At 43.2% G+C, this 13,382-nt stretch overlaps 1 long non-coding RNA gene across 1 annotated transcript; it reads right to left on the reverse strand.

Annotated features, from left to right (window-relative positions):
* Positions 1-6,390: 6,390 nt before the first annotated feature.
* On the reverse strand, positions 6,391-11,933 carry LOC106730308. The gene is made up of 3 exons (XR_001367056.2): positions 11,578-11,933; positions 10,698-10,834; positions 6,391-7,683 (listed from the first exon to the last, which is right to left on the reverse strand). It is a non-coding gene; the product is annotated as an uncharacterized LOC106730308 (long non-coding RNA).
* Between the last annotated feature and the right edge of the window lie 1,449 nt (positions 11,934-13,382).

Raw genomic sequence — 13,382 nt, forward strand, 5'->3', positions numbered from 1 at the left:
AAAAGGAATATATGTATGTATATGTATGACTGAAAAATTATGCTGTACACCAGAAATTGACACAACATTGTAAACCAGCTATACTTCAATTAAAAAAAATTTTGTTCCTGTAAGAAACCTTACACAACTCTGTTCATCCATGCATTCACAAAATAAGTATTGAACACGGTCCACACACCAGGGTCTGTGCTCAGGACTGGAGTCACAACCACAAACACTCCCGGACCCTGCCCTTCCTTTGAGAATAGAGTCTCCCCCACAGCAGGTTGGGGGCGGTTGTAAGTAAGCCCAAGTGTTGATTGTCAGCCCTTGGGATTGGCTGCCATAGCTTGCTCAGTGGGGAGCAGGGGTTTACAGTGCCAAGAGGGATACTAACCAGTGGTTGTCACAGCGGTAGTAATTGTTACATCACACAGTAGTCTGTGTTATAGATAATGCATGTACACATGTGTGCATGTATGGGCATGTATGTACACCTGCCATAAATCCCCGCAATTCCCTTAACAAGCAAGCATTATCTAGAGCAGCCAACGTTTACTGAGGACAGAGTACGTGCCAGGCCCCAGTCTAGGTACTTTTACACGTACAACCTCTTTGTTCCTCAGAGTAGCCCTGAATTGTATGTATCATCATTATCCCCATTTTAGAGATGAAAAAACAGTGATAAAGGGAAGGTAAGCAATTTACCATAAGATTACAAAGCTCGCCACAGGAACTATGGCTAGTATTTTATAATAACTTCAAATGGAGTATAAGCTATAAAAGTATTGAATCACAATTTGCACACTTGAAACTAATATAATATTGTAAGTCAACTGTACTTTAATTAAAAAAAAAAAGATTACAAAACAAGCAAATGATGGGTCTTGGTTTCAAACCCAGAAGTCTGACTTCAGAGCCCTACTCACATCATTGATTGCCAATTATTGACTCTGAGCTCGCTGGGTAGTGAGTGTAGGCCAGGGAAGGTTCCAGCGTGATGAAGGACAGCAGGGAGCACTGGCCCCTTCTCAGGGAGTTACAGGAGACTCCTAGAAGGAGGGGAGCCTAAGCTGACACTGAAGAGGAATTGGAGGTGAGCTGGCAAGGAGGTGAGGAGTGAGGAGAAGACACGCTGTGAGGTAGGGAAGCAAGGCGGGTTCTATAGGAGACCTGGGGCGTGGGGGCTGGACTTTGTACACCAAACTAAAGGGTCTGGACTTTTTCTTTTTCTTTCTTTCTTTTCTTTTTTTTTTAAAGCAGTTCTTTTTTAGGGTGGGTAATGAGGTTTATTTATTTTGATGGAGGTACTAGGGATTGAACCCAGGACCTCAGATATGCTAAGCACACACTCTAGACTGAGCTAGACACTCCCCCTTGGACTTTTTCTTAAGTTTAAGGGAAACACCACAGTCAGATTTGCATTTAGAGCAATCCTCTGCTATATCAGTATGGAGAACGGGTTGGAAGGAGCCAGACGGCAGACGCGGAGATGGGGGATGCCACGACACAGGGAACTGGGGACAGGGGACAGGACCACGACCTAGGTGGGGCCACGAGGGCACAGACATCCATTGTCTTCTCCTCTTGCATTTCCTCTGCATCTCAGTGTGAGGGCTCTGCCACGCTAGTTTGTACTTGCTTAAACAATGCCTGTGAGCTGGTGGTTCGTCCGGTTGTTCCTGTTTATGTGTCTTGTCTTAACTAGACTGAAAGCTCCCTCGGAGATAAGGACCACGTCTGACGAATACACCTGTCTGTGCTCAGCCCAGCACCGGACACAGAGATCAGTTATTAATTCTTTGAATAAATTATCATGCTTGTTTTCTTATCAGCCTTCTACTCAAGGAATTTTATCATCTAAACACCTCTTACTGAAATCAAAGACTAGTTCTGTAGCTCTTTCCTTTGGGTTTATTGGCAATCACACAGAGTGACACTAGGTAACTTTGTATGTAAAATGGCTGATAAAACAGAGCTAAGGATCAGTGAGGAAAAAATCAATTACACGCGAATGGTGTGTGTGTGTGTGTGGACGTGTGCTGAGCACCCAGCGCACTACAGGGCACGTTCATCTTATCTATATTAGCATCAAAGCTGGAGTCAGCCTCTTAAAGCCCGTTTTTTTCTTCTTTAGGCCTTCCCAAGGATTCATGCGCCAAATAACTAAATTATGTCTTGGTAGCTAAACAAATTATGCAAAATTATACACCATGAATATTTTATAATTCTAAACCCTGAAGCCAGACTCCAGACAGTTTTATGTCTGCAGCAACACGTATCAGACCCAGAAAAATTCGGCTAAAGACAAATGACTTCTTTCAAAAACTTTACTTTTTTTTTCCTTGCTGCATTTCTCCTTAAGGATGCCTCAAAGGTTTTACTGTATGTAGGTCCTGAGAGTAAGTGCCCTGCACCTTCCTCTCAGCTGGCTGAAGCCAGAGATTGTGCCTGGCATAACTTAACTCTTGAAATATGCAGGAAATTGATTAAGGTTAACAGTGGTCTACCTCGGGCTTGCATGGAACAGATATAATATGAATAAACAGCTGACAATGGGCCAACGTTCAACTGGTGCCACATGCTTCCTTCTGTCTTAGAATGTTGAAATTGCATACAAAATACATCTTTCTAAATAATGAGGTCTTAGTTGCCCAGAAATAGGAGCTGCAGCTCTGTCTGATGTGGGTGCTAAGGAACATCAGAACTGCTTGCGCGGTGTAGCTGGTTTCTCTCTCCTTCTTCTTTCTCAATTACCTTTGCTAGTTTTGATCCACCTCTTCTGGTTTTTAAAAGAAAGAGCTACCCTATGAAGGTTCATGGCTGTGTTCTCCAAGAGGCCAGCAGAAGAAAACGAGGAAGCTGTAAGTTAGTAAGACTCTGATGGTCCCTCTCCTTGGCCCCTTGCAGGTTAATGCTTCAAATTGAGCAACTTCAAAATGGCCAGGAATCAGGGGCAGGATGAGAGCAGATGTCTCTCCTCACTCCTCTGACTGTTCTGTGGGCTTAGAGAGGAACCCAACAGAACTGGAAAACCTGCTCACTGCCTCCAGTCAGGGACTGACCAGGAACACCAATAAAGGGAGACAATTGATTTCATGGGGGTGATGGAATTCTGGGTGACTGTCTCTTTAAAAAAAATTCTGTTAGAATTTCCTTTGTGCCATAAACAAATTAAAATTTCTTTTTGAAAATCCTGCTGACTCACGGGAGCACCACAGAAGTCATAGCATCTTTTCTGTCTAATCAGCAGGCTGATTTTCCAGAGATAGTGTTCCTATTTTCTTTCACAGAAAAGGATGTGGTGGGAAGAAAGAAACAAAACAAAATAGGCTTGTTACTCAGAGGCCACTGGGCAGATCCTTGACCGCCATCTGAGATGGCCCAGCTCTGGGCAGGAGCCCCAGAATGTGTCCCGGAACAGGCTACACCAGAGGCTGGAAAGCACTCGTGTGAGGGGGTCATGTCTCATCACCCCCTCTCAAGCCAGCCCAAAGCTGGAGGGAATGAAGTGTAGGGGCCAGGGTGGCAGCTACGAGTTAGTGGAAAGAGCACTGGGGCCAAGAATGTAGGGAGGAATCCTGCTGCATGACCTTCAACCAGTTACTTAAGCTTGGCTGAGCCTCAGTGTTCTTATCTTTAAAATGGCTATAAATTCTACTCACTTCCCAGGGCTGTTATAAGATTGAAACAAAATAATTGCTTGCAAGCACTGAATACAGGGGTCTATAGCACTGTAACTGCTTAATAGCTGAGGGGGCTTTAAGGATGAGCCCTATTGTAACTTGTTCTGTCCCGATAGTGGTCCCACTGTCACTTCGGATATGAAATGCACACCACTGCCCATGTATTCTCACCAACATCCTTCTCTCCTTCACTTTCAGAAACCAGCTCAGATAAGGACCTCATAAAAGCATTCATCCTCAAGAATAAAGACCTAATAAGTTTTCCCTTTTCTAAGGGTATTTGTATTTTGAGTTTTAAAACCAAAATATTATTAGAAGTGCAATTTTAGGTCTCAGCAAGCTAATAGAAGAGAATTGTTTGCTTTTGTTTGTTTGTTTGTTTGTTTGTTTGCAGAATGTGTAATAAAGACTTCTTCAGTGAGCTCTTAAAATTATGCAAATACATGTCTCTTTAAATGTCTGTTTAAGGCTCTAAATTTAGCTATCAGCTTACAAAAAAACATAGAGGATAGAAGAACAGAATGGATGACACTAAGAGAATGCTACCAGCAAAGTCCAGACTGTGAGAGCTTCTATAGGACAAATTGATACTTTATAAAATTTCACTGCAAGGAAGAGAGAGAACTATTAGGGGAACCTGTAGATTAAGAGATGTAAAACACATATTTAACCAATCAAAACATGTAGACCTTAGTTTGATCCTAACTAAAATAAACAAATTGTAAAAATGAAAATTATGGCATTTATGAGATAATTGGAAAGTTATAGATATAGAGAGATATTAGATAGAGATTATTCTATTGGTTCTGTTTCTCTGGACAGACGACTCTGGTCTTTGTCTGAGATTTGTCTCAAAATAGTACAAGAAATGCTGATGAGTGGATCAGAGATGGATGGGGCAAGACTGACCATGAGTTTATGGTTTTGGGTGCAGGGTGATGGGTACTTTTAAAAACAAGGGTATTAGTCTAAATAGACATTTCTCTAAAGAACACATCCAGATGGCCAACGGGCACATGAAAAGATGCTCAGTATCACTAATTATTAGAGAAATGCAAATCAAAACTATAATGAGTTATCATCTCATACTAGTCAGAATGGCCATCATCAAAAAGTCTACAAATAATAAATGCTAGAGAGGGTATGGAGAAAAGGGAACCCTTCTACGCTGTTGGTGGGAATGTAAACTGGTGCAGCCATTATGGAGAACAGTATGGAGATTCCTCAAAAAACTAAAAATAGACTTACCATATGATCCAGCAATCCTACTCCTGGCCACATATCTGGAGAAAACTCCAATTCAAAAAGACACATGCACTCCAATGTTCCATAGCAGCAGTATTTACAATAGCCAAGATTTAGAAACAATCTAAATATCCACTGACAGATGAATTGGTTAAAGAAGATGTGGTATATATACACAATGGAATACTACTCAGCCATAAAAAGAGCGAAATAATACCATTTGCAGCAACATGGATGGACCTAGGGATGATCATATTAAGTGAAGTAAGTCAGACAGAGAAAAACAAATATCATATGATATTACTTACATTTGAACTCTAAAAAAGGATACAAATTTTATTTACAAACCAGAAATAGACTCACGGACATAGAAAACAAACTATGGTCACCAAAAGGGAAAGGCAGGGAGGGATAAATTAGGAGTTAGAGATTAACAGACACACACTACTATATATAAAATAGATAAACAACAAGGACCTACTGTATAGCACAGCGAACTATATTCAATTTCTTGTAATAATCTACAATTGAAAAGTATCTGAAAATATATGTATGTATGTGTATGTATAACTGAATTGCTTTGCTTTATACCTGAAACTAACATTGTAAATCATCTACATTTCAACAAAAAATAAATTTTTTAAAGATATCTAACAAAAAAATAAGGATAATAGTATCTAAATATTATACATGTTCAAAATTCTCCAAAATAATAGTTAAAAACAAAATAAAACAAACAGAAGAAACTCTCTTGATCCATGTAACCTTTCCCCATGTCATTGGCAAGGCACAAAGAATTATATAAGCAAAGTTTTAACTCAACTCTGTCCAGTACTTATAAGCCCACTCCCCTCCTCACCCACTACACTTTATCTCAAGCAGCCAACACCAGTGGGGCCAATTCCCTGCAAGGCTGCCTTTCAGGCCCTCCTGGGACAGTTTCCAACAACCAAAGGCAGCTAGAATTTGGCAAGATCGATTCCAGAGGAAAGACCTGGGAAAGGGAAGGGCTCACTGCCCATCTCTCAGCTCCTGAGAGAGGCAGAACTGGTTCTAAAATCCTGTTCTCTGCACTTCCATCCATAGCTCCCCACAAACACTCTTGTTTTCCTGAAAGGGGACTTGATCACAGCTCAGGGAGGAGAGAAACCATAGGTTCTCCTCTCCTAAGAGGTTGCTTGTCACCCCACCCCATCCCCAACAAATAGTAGCCCCAGCGCTCCTTTGAGACCCCCTGCATTTTTAATGAATGGTTTCAGGCTCATTAAAGAGTAGAGCTAATAATACCATGGGAACTCCCCACGAATTCACCACCCAGCTGAAAAAAAGGAACAGGACTAACTCCACTGCAGACTGTGAGCCCTGCTCAGTCTCACTCCCTTGTCCCCTCCCTAGAGGTGACCACTCTCCTGAGCTTAAATGTGTGGCGTTACCATGTGTTTCCTTTCTTTCTTTTAAAATAAAACAATGGACTTGGGCTTTTAAACATTTTATTGATTGTGGATTTTTAAAATTCTGGTACTACATATATGCTATTCGTAAATAATATACAGTATAATTATCACTGATGCTTTAAATTTTTACAAATGTTTTCATTACAGTAGGTACCCTTATGCAACTTGCTTTTCACACTCCGCAGTACATTTCTGAGATTTCCCCACATCCACGTGCATCACTCTCGGGCATTCATTTTCTCCCCGCTGAGTCGTATTCCCTTGAATGAAAGACTCCAGTTTATAGACCCGTTTCTCCTGCAATCGATGCTCAGGCTATGTTCGATTTTTCTCTTTTACATACAAGAGTGGAGTGAACATTCTGCAGTTTCCCTGTGCACAGCTGAGAGCCTTCCTCTCCGCCCCTTTTTCACTTGGTTGTTTCCGCTCTGTCCTCCATCCCGCCAAGTTCATGGGTGAGACCCTGACAGTTACTGGCCTGTCTCTCTCCGCTGATGAAGGGTTTGCTCTCTGCCTCTGTTGGGCAAAGTGAAGGAAGGGCGCTGGGCAGTTAACTCATAAGTTTGATCAGGATTCTCTCACTACCAGAACATACCCTCACGGTGTCTTACTTTAAGGATTAAGTTTGGGGAACTTAGTTATCTGAATAATTGCCCTGTCTAGACTCAACCACCACCTCCCTCAAGCCCTTGGCAGTATCCAAAAGGGGTCAGCGCTAACAGAGCACAGTTAAATATAGACATCTAGGAATAAAAGGCCTAATTAAGAACCAGGAAGTTGCTCTGGGGAAATTTAAAAGGTTTGCCAAGGCACACTTAGCTGTGCCAAAGCCTCATTTGGCAGGAAGATGTTGATGAGAGCCCCCAAGTCGAGGGAAGGAAAAAGCAGATTTATCCCCCAAATCATCAGGGCTGGCTGGCTATCTGCTGCTTGTGTGTCCAACCCCCCACCCCGCCCCAAGTCACACTTTCTAGGACAGGGATGAAGGAAAACCACCAAAGGCAGTGACACCTCCCATGTCAGAGACACTCTCTCGAATTGCTCTAAAGTACTCATTTACCGAATGAAGAATTTTGGACACTCAAGATTCTTTCTAATTCAACGTGCATTTCTGACCCTTTGAACTTTCTGCCCTGATGAGGACAACATTCACCTCCCCGCCCGAGGTCAGACAGCGGAAACACCATTTTCACCCCGATGTGAGGGAACAGGTGAAGCCCAGTTTTCCAACTTTTAATGAACTCTTACTATATTTTATCACTGCAGTTCGACAGACTCCACGTGCTCATCTGGGGATGTGGCCATGTTTCTTGTAGATTCTGAAGGATTAAAAACAAGCATGAATTCAGAATGTTTATTCATCAGACCAATATAAATGAGATCCTTAAGAATCCATAATACACCCTCAATACAAAATGTAAAACTGTCATTTTTCTATCTCCAACAGCAGGCTGACGGCGGTTATTCTGAACCATCTCAGACGGAGCGAGCGCCTTCTGATCTCACCTGTAAAATGGAGTTGTCCAGCTCCTAGGGTTCCCCAGGGGATCAGTGGAGATAATGTACCAGAGAGCACTTTGAAAAATATAAAGTGCAATTCCGATGGACTATTGACAGTCCTTTGTTAAGTGTCCAATTGATTGCTGAATGCCCTTGGATGCAATGAGGCATCATTCCTTATGAACCGCTTTATAACTCAGACCTTTCCACTAATTCAGAATGACCTTCCCTCCAATCAGCTCGGCTCCTGTGGTTTCACTTCAAAGCCCAGGAATTTGCTGCGTGGAAGGAATCTCGCAGAAGAAAGGGGTTTTAGAGGTCATCTCATGTCCAGCCTCCTGCCCTGTCCCCCCGAGGCAGGGGTGTGGTCTCCTCTGCATCCCCTGCCAGATAATCCCTAGACCTCTGCTTGGAAATCTCCCATGAGAGCAGCTTCCTAGGACGTGAGTAGCCCCTCCTACTGAGGAGAATGAGGCTGAGATGAACATGAACTCCATGGGGTCAAAAGTCGTTTCTACCACCAGCTCCAAGCCTCTGAACAGAGCAGGGGTTTGCAAACTACGGCCCGCGGGTCAAATCTGCACCAATGCTAGGTTTTTGCAGTCTGAGGGCTAAGAATGGTTTTTACATTTTTAAATAGTTCTTTTTAAATTTTGAATAGCATTTTATGACATATGAGAATTATATGAAATTCAAACTATCAATATCCACAAATAAAGTTTTACTGAAACATAGGCATTTTCCTATTTTCTGTGGCTGCTTCTACACTACATGGCAGCTTTGAATGATTGCTACAGACACCTCACAGCATGCAAAGCCTAAGATATTTACTCTGTCCTTCCACAGAGAAATTTTGCCGACCCACTTTAGAGTTACATGAGCAATCCCAACCCCTCTTTAAACGGGTGAACAATGTTTTCATGTCATTGATCCATCCTAGCAAACCTTTTTAAGGACTTATGATGGTGCCCAGGTGCTGTGCTGGGCACTGGGCAGGTTAAAAAAAAAAAAAACAGTAAGAGACTAGATCTTAAATGTTCTCATCACCAAACAAAAAATACATAGAGACACCATATGAATTCAGAGGAAGGAAAGACAGCATTTTGGAAAGATTTCACAAAAGGAAATTTGAACTTGAACTTAAAGAATGGGATAGGTTTTGGAGAGTTGGAGAGAATTAAGAGGTTGTTTGCTTTTTGTTTGGGGGTTTTTTGTTTGTTTGCTTGTTTTAGCACAAAAACATTCCATTTAAAGCCGTGGAGTCAGAAAACCTAGAGATGTGTTTAGAGAACCCAGTGGTTCATTCACTGTGTACTTAGAGTGTCGACAATGAGGCAGGCTGATTCCAGGTACCAGGTTACAACAGCAGACAAAACAAGGATCCCCACCCTGGTGTAGATTACATTCTAGTGACCACGTGCCTGCAGTAAAAGGTTCACCCGGGAGAATACGGGGCCCTAGGTTGAGGGTAGGTTACAGGCAGAGCGGAACACCCACCGCTCACTCAAGGGCACTGGAGTCACAATCAGAAACAGGCAGCACCTGGCCCCACTCTTCAGCCTTGCCACACACTCTGGCCTTGGGCACTTAACCTTTTGGTGGGTCCTCAATCTCCTCATCTTTAAAATTAGGGAGCAGGACCAGATCTAACTCAAGAATTCTATGAAAACATCTTGATTTGCAAATCACAAAATTTCTGGGATTCATAGAAAAAAAAATCTAGATAACCACTCACTTTGGTTTTCTTTACAAGTTGCAGTTGCGTTTTTCTTATTTCGTTTCTTTAAAGCTCTCAAAGTGTGTGTTTCTTTAAAAAAAAAAAAAGTACTATTACATGGTTCCTAACTTCAAGGTCTACAATCCAGTGGAAAACAAGACACACACAATGAATAAGAGTGTGGACCCAGAAGCCAGATCACCTGGGCTTGGATCCGAGCTCTGCCCAGACCCCGGACCAGCAGTGCCACGCCTGCTGGGGAAGTGACCTGACCTGCCCCCGTGTCAGTTTCCCAATGAAATGAGGAGAGTAATGATATTGACCATAAAAGGCTGTCGTGAAGATTAAATGAGACAGCAGGTGTAACGGGCTGGCAGAAGTTCCCGTGGGTACTACTATTTTTATTGTTATTACAGACAAAGAAACCAGTGTGATGAAGTGTGGCTGAGGAAGTTATCAAAAATTTCGAAGGAAGAATTGGATCACAGAGTGGAGAGCACTCCTGTCTGGCAAAGACGAGTGTTGAGACAGGCTTCCTGGGTGTTGGCGGAGAAGCAGGTGTGCTCCCAGCAGACAAGTGGGCTGGTGGTATTTTGAGGAGATGAAGCTACATGAGCAAAGATGTCCCCAACTGACCCCGTCTCCCCCCACTCGTGGCTCTGTGTCCTCTGCGCCTTGTCTCCATGAATAGGACTCCTTCCCTGCCCTGCCTCATCGGCACGGCACCACCAACTGCTCAAGATGGAAACGCGGGGGTCTTCCTTGCCTCCTCCCTCCAGCTCATCCTCCCATCTGGTCATGTGGATTTTGCATCCCACACATCTCTCAAATCCCGTCTCTCTGTCTCGATATTCCTCTATCTCTCCATCTCTCTTTATGTCTCTAAATCTCTCTCTATCTCTATGTCTTTTTGTACCTCAGTAACCCTCTAATGGTTCGCCTTGCTCCTAGTATCAAATCCCACTTCTTGACCATGTGGGATCAGTTCCCTCCCTCCCCCTCTGCATCCCAGCAGCCTGAATTTCTTTCATATCCCCAGATGCTTGCTGTTTCTTCTGTCTGGAATGTTCCTTTCCGATCTCCTCGCCCCCTCTCCTTGCAACCAGCCATACTCACCCTTCAGGTGGCAGTCTTAATGCCACCTCCTCAGGGACACATCTCTGACTCTTGCACTCGACTGGCACCCTCTCGGGGTTCTCTGTACTCGCCACAGTCAGAATCCATCCATCATTAATGTGCTTGTTGTGAGTCATCTGTAAATTCCACGAGGGCAGGGATTTTTTAAATGTCATTTGCACCCAACAAGCATTTTTTACAAAAAAAGAAAAGAATAGAATAAGTAGAACAAGACAGAATAGACTAGAAGAGGATAGGATGGGGTAGAATAGAAAATATAAAAATAAATTGAATATAGTAAAACTAATAATTTTTCTGAAAGGCTTGTCTCTTACATGCGTGAGTTTATGTGTATTCTGGGTTGAGATATCGAATGTCACTCTTAGTGTAGGTAACAGCCAGGCAAGTTGGAAAGCCAGGGTCCTAGGGAAATAGCAGACGTGTGCTCCCACCTGATGGCCCTCCAGTGTGTGAGCACCAGTCAGGGTGGCCTCCGCAGCTGACTGGTGCTCACACCAGCCCAACATCCCCAGCTTATTCCCCGGGTAATGTGGTTGTTGGTTGCCTCTCCTTGGAACTTTGTCTGCATCCTTATTATAGAGTGGATCCTAGAAATGACAGTGACATACTCTGCTGCCATGTTTCCCTCTCACCAGTTGATTTCTCAGGACTTTGGCACAAGAATTCCAAAGGAAAGTGGAGGGGGAAGGGCAGAAGGAGGATAGGGAGGGAGGAGGGGGAGGGACAGGAAGGGAAAGAGGAGGGGGATGAGCTCCTTGTCACCCTGTGCTGTGTTCCAAAGATCCCACATTCTCTTCAAAGTGCTCACAAATTAACCCTTCCATATCCAACTCTTATCCAAGATGGACAATCCGCTTACCTGTCTGTACCCTGTAAAATCAACTTCCTCTCCATTCTGAAACAGAAACACACATGCTGGCCAGCATCTTCTTCCAACACAACTCCTCTTCTCTAAGATTCTTCCCATTTCGACCAGGAATGACTGCACAAGCTCATCTGCAAGTTGCCCCAGGAACTTGCAACATAATTCACTGAAATCTGAATTCAGAGTAGCTGCACTTTTCTCCAAAGCTGGTCGGCTTCCACAGTGACCCGCCAGTGCTCGTTCTCTCTGCCTTCTATCCCGCCATTCTCTTTGTCAGAGAAATCAGACGGAAGTTGGTCTCTCTGAACTCTGCCTCCTTTGGCCACCAAGCTGCAATTTCACCAGCAGCTGCAAGCTCCGTCTCTCCCTCCCTGATCTTATCTGGAACATCTGTAAGTCCCTTGTGGGCTTTACAAGTGTTTTGCAAGCCTCAGCTCACCTCCCCCCAACACGCCTCTTGTAATCACTCTTGGTTGCGTGCTTTTTCTCAATCTTATGCAAGAGTCTTTTTAAAGTTTGGGATCATCAAGTCCATCACAGCTACCTTGGATTCTTTCAATACTTCGCCCCTTCCTTCCTCCTCGGAACCTGTTGTGATGGCAGAGATGAGCTCATTTCTGAGAGCGTCTCACTGTCAGGAGCGGTCCTCCCTGGAAGGGTCACATGTCACGGAAGCACACAGTGGGCTGTTTTCCTGAAGGCTTCATGGCATGCACCCTGCTCGGGGTGTGTGTCCAAGCAGAACCGGGTTTTCTCTTCTTGCTGATCAAGAACCCTGGGGTGACACAAGTGGCGTCCACTTTCTTTTGGGCAGAATATCAAGTCTGAAAGAGATGATTTGCCTTGTTGCCTCCTATCCCCTGGGAGACCAGTAGGCAATCCAATGAGTTTATCAGAAAACCACTGATTGCAGCTGGAAAAGCTGGAAAATAAAAGTTTGCGATCTTTCATTTTGCTTTCTCAGAAAGGAGTCCTTTTCAGAGTAACGATAATAGTTGTTCAGTCTCACTGAGTGCTGATTTTTTGCCAAGCAAGTTTCTAAGCACTTGAAACATACGATTTCATTTAATCCGCCAACAACGTTTTTGGACAGGACCTATTTATTACTTTCATTCTACAGATGAGGACACAGAGACACAGAGAGGTGACATTTGTCCATGATCATAGAAAGAATAAATGATAGAGGCATGATTGGGACACGGGTCCACCCAATTTCATAGTCTGTACTCCTGCCCACCAGGTCATAGCCACAGATGTCTTGTTAAAAAATTTTTTTTAATTTTACATTTTTGGGGGAGGTAATTAAGTTTTTTTTTTATTTATTTATTTCAGTGAAGGTACTGGGGATTGAACCTAGGACGCTGTGCATGCTAAGCACGAGATCTACCACTGAGTTATACCCTCCTCCGGCAACAGATGGCTTCAATCTTGAATTATTCCATTGGTCTTTTTAAACCTATTCTGGGTAGGGAGGGTATAGCTCAGTGGTAGAGTGCAAGCTTAGCATGCACGATGACCTAAGTTTAATTCCCAGTACTGCCTATAAAAATAAATAAATAAATAAATAAACCTAATCCCCCCCCCCAAAAAAAAATCCCAAAATAAAATAAATAAACCTATCCTGGACCATCTATTTATAGCCACTAAATATTACTCCTGCCAGCCTTACCTAGGACTTGGGGCATAGAAATGTCTTCTTGAGTTTTGATGATCTGTAAACTCATTGAACACTGCCACTCTTATGTTAGAAATGTCTGCTTTCTCTGCCTCTGTTATGCTTCTCACTATTGCACAGCAAT

This window comes from Camelus ferus, chromosome 2 (genome assembly GCF_009834535.1).
Source record: "Camelus ferus isolate YT-003-E chromosome 2, BCGSAC_Cfer_1.0, whole genome shotgun sequence".
Lineage (NCBI taxonomy): Eukaryota > Metazoa > Chordata > Mammalia > Artiodactyla > Camelidae > Camelus > Camelus ferus.